Raw genomic sequence first — 4,442 nt, forward strand, 5'->3', positions numbered from 1 at the left:
GGTGACTGCCCATGTACTGTCAGCTTAACTCACTTGGTTGCACTGTTGCTTCAGGGTCAGAAAGATGTTGGTTCAAGCCCCACGTCGGGGGACTTTGATCCACTGATGCTCTAGTACAGTCCTGGGCAGTTCACAAAAGGAATACTGATTGAAATCAGAAATCATAACATGGGGGTAAATTAATGTAAATAGTAATTCGTTCATCACCTAAACTGTTTGATAAATGAGATTTTTAAAGGGGAACTGACTTCACAAAAAAGAGCTTGGCAAATTATTTTGTGTCTCTGGAGGAGAAAGAAGAAGTGTTGTGTTTTATTTTGTGATTTTCATCGCTCCCAAACTAGGCAGCCATGCCACTCAATGACATTTACATTGTTATGTTCCCTAGCTTTCCAAACCATCTTTACAAAGGCCTTTAATATACTGTATCACACCTACTAGGAGGATCGAGGAAATAGTTGGCTTACCATTTTGCAGGAGGTTTGCAGGACTGCGAAAGGCGTTGGTGTAGGAATTTGTTATTGTGTATTCTGTGAGCACCTGAGCAGATGACTTTAATGCCCAAGAAGATAAAATCATCATCACTGTGAAGCAAATGCCAGCCATTGTGCCACAATCCAAGGATCCTACAGGTTCAGCAAAGAGGTGGGATTAGATCAGGTGGCTCGTGTGCAAAAAAACACCCGCGTGGATTTGATGGGTCGAATGATCTGTGTCTGAACTGAAATGCATTATCCTATTCCTAGCGGTGGATTTTTGTTATGTAAGTGTATAATAATCATAATCCTTGCATTTGACATAGCATCTTATCACATCTTTGAGATGTCTCAAAGCACTTCACAGAATAAACTGTAAAGTGAATTGAGTGTATTTTGTGGGAAAAATGCGGCAGCCAATTGTGCCGGTATCAAGGGATATGGGGCAAAGGTAGGTAATTGGAGTTGGGGTACAGATCAGCCATGATCTAATAGAATGTCGGAAGAGGCTCGAGGGGCTGAGTGGCCTAATCCTGTTCCGATGACACTGGGAGAAACTCCCTTCACTTTTCCAATTGTGCCATTATCACCAAACCCAGTGCTGATCTTGTGCTATAGTCCACAATCACAATTGAGTTCTTGGTTGAATAAAACATTAATTGAGGTGCCATCTGCCTATACAGATGTTAAAGATCAAACAGCACAATTTGAAAAGGGAAGGGAATTTCTCCTGGTGTCCTGGTCAATAATGCCCCAACTATATAAAACAAATTCATTCACTTTATGGTTTCTAGGAAATTGCTGTGTAGCAATTGGATCCACTACACTACAAATCGGATTCACGACAGTAACTGCACAAGTGTATTGATACAAGACGCTACATCAAATGCAAGGATTATTACGAACATCTTCTCCATGTACTGTCGTGATCTAATTCTTTCTTGAATTTGCCGATACAATGTGCCTCCAGCTCGTTCCTGGGTAAACTGTTGTACAGGTTTCACCATTGCCTGTATAAAGTAATTCAATCTGAACTATCTGTTCATCTTCCCTTTCTGAGCTCAATTCCATCTCCCCATGTTGTAGACTTAATAACCAAACAGCGGTCCTCATGTGAAAATGCCTCATTCCAGTGTTTAGTGAAGATGCCAACTTTGCTGGAAACAGGATTCCTTCTGTCTAATAAGATTATTTGCATGTTAAAGTCTGTGAGCATGAGTGGCTGAAATATTACAATCATTCCTTATAACTAGTTTCATAAATGAAACATGGGTTTAAAATTGATATGAAAATGCTCAAAAACTTTTTATTTAGCTGGACTTTTAATTTGAATTAATATTGTACCACAATTACATCACAAATCTGTTATGTTTCAACCTGCTTATTTGCTCCTTGTTGTAACTCAGAAATGAACAGTATTAAAAAATATTAAACAATCTTGTATGTTTCTTTTGGTCAGCCAGGTGTTTGACACACTCAGCAATTCATTCACCAAGCTCCAGAGTCTCCAACCCAAATTGTAGAGAATTTCACGTGTGCATGGAAATCTTCATTCTGTAACTAAAACATGCAATATACAACATTCAGCACCCTGGAAGGTTTTGTGATCTATACAATGCATCTATACAACAGTTTTCATTGGCAGCAATTAAATATGTAAACATTATTGCATTTGAAAACATAAAGCTTAGTTGCAGACATAATCTGCAAATTTACTCTTTCAGCACCTTGGGACGTCCTCCCGGCATGAAAGGCACTTTACAAATGTAATTTTGCATTTTGTAATCTTTGCAATCAGAGAAAATCTATCTAAGAACACTTACCAATAAATGGCTTTGATATAAGTGACAAGTTGTCTCACTGTTTGATGGTATTAGGAGAAGACATCTGAACTGCTCCTGGGCACTCCACCAATGTTCAAACCTACCTTAGAAATCCTGCTACTTTTATGTTCATCTGGGCTTGTCTGGGCTTGAGTATGTCATCTGATTTATCAGAGACATGATAGAGGAAGTGAAAGGTGCTGATACTGATGTCCTGAGGTGATATCCCAGGAGTTACGTTAATGACTGGCACAGCCTCAACTGCTAATGAAGCACTCCTGCTTCTCCATAAAACACAGTAAAATGTTTACCCTTCATTGGGGCTTTGCATTGGAGATTTACACTACAGTATCTTGATGCCTGACCGCCAAAACCTATCCTATAGATCGCTTCCCTTTTCATGGAGTCATGCAGCATATTGGTTAGAGCACTCAACTCGCAAAGCGAGAGGACAAGGGTTTGATTCCCAGGCAGGGCAAAACGATAGACAAGTTTCCTTACTCCATACGCCTCTGTTTACCTAGCAGTAACTAGGAACCTGGTTGTTTGTCGATTGGCGGATCGCTTTTCCGAAGGTAATAATCACCTCAATTTTTAAAAAATAATAATAATTTGGTCACTCAATCCACAATTGTTTGTGGGACGCTGCTTTGTGCAATTGGCTGCTGTGTTTTGCCTACAAGATATACCGTCAATTTGCGCATAGCAGTGTCCCACAAACACTTGTGGTTTGAGTGACAAAATCATTATTTGTTTTTAGGATGGGGGAGAGGATTATTATCCCCAGAAAACCAATCCACCAATGAACTAACAACCGGATTCCTACTTACTGCTAGGTAAACAAAGGCGTGTGGAGGAAGGAAACTTGCCCAACATTTCACCCTACCAGGAATCAAACCTGGGTCTCTCGCTTGCGAGGTGAGTGCTCTAACCACTGAGCTACAGGACTCTATAGGGCCTCATAGCCGAACTTGCTGACTTCTGTAAATAAAAACTGGAATATATAAACTGAGCTTTCCCAATAAGTGTGAAATCCCAGTGCTCAGAGTACAAATGAGTCAGACAGACCTGGAAGGACTAGGGTTTGCATTCTCAGCCTGTGCTGATTTAGCTAATCGCCACCGGAGGCAGTTTAATTGGCTTCAGTGCCCTTGGGATAATGAGGGAAAATCAGCTCGAGTTCCTGCTCCAGGTGACTTTCTGGTGAAAAGCATGCAAGTTTGAGTAGGGGATCAGTCACGACCATGACAGGTTAAATAGCCTGCGGCATGAGAGGTAATGAGAGGTGTTAAGTGGATAAAGGTTGAATTATTTCTAATCTGTCTCCCTTTCCCTTTGATGCAATTTACAGTCTCACCACAAATCAGAGAGTGTTTCCGTCCTGCCCATTGCAGCATTGATTCTTTAAGACTTAGAATGTGATGCCCTGGGACAGGCAGACAGACTGGTATCTATAGAGGTACTAAGGAGTCCTATAGGGTATTGGTTAGAGCCCTCGCCTCACAAGCAAGAGGACTCGGGTTTGATTCCTGGGCAGGGCAAAACGTTAGGCAAGTTTCCTTACTCCATATGCCTCTATTTAGTTAGCAGTAAGTAGGAAGCTGGTTGTTAGTTGAATGGCGGATCACTTTCCGGGGGTCATAATCCATGACTGTTTATAATAATAATAATAATAATAATCCTTGCATTTGATATAGCGCTTTTCACGTCGGGAGGACGTCCCAAAGCGCTTCACAGAACACACTGTAAAGTGAATTGACTGTATATTTGTGGGCGAACGCGGCAGCCAATTGCGCACAGCAATGTCCCACAAACAGTCGTAGATTGAAAATGACCAATTTATTATTGTTTTTGGTTTTTGGAGGGATTATTATTAGGCGTGTGGAGTAAGGAAACTTGCCCAAGGTTTCGCCCTGCCTGGAATTGAACTCAGGTCTCTCGCTTGCAAAGCGAGTGCTCTAACCACTGAGCTACAGGACTCCACAGAGTTTGTGGGACACTGCTGTGCAGTCAGTTAGCTTTACAGTATATTCTGTGAAGCTCTTTGAGATGTCTCAATGATGTGAAAAAGCTCTATATCAAATGCAAGGATTATTATTTATTCAATGCACAAGTACTTTTTTGCTATGTTCGTTTTGGTGCT

Source organism: Callorhinchus milii, unplaced genomic scaffold, assembly GCF_018977255.1.
Source record: "Callorhinchus milii isolate IMCB2004 unplaced genomic scaffold, IMCB_Cmil_1.0 Scaffold2, whole genome shotgun sequence".
Lineage (NCBI taxonomy): Eukaryota > Metazoa > Chordata > Chondrichthyes > Chimaeriformes > Callorhinchidae > Callorhinchus > Callorhinchus milii.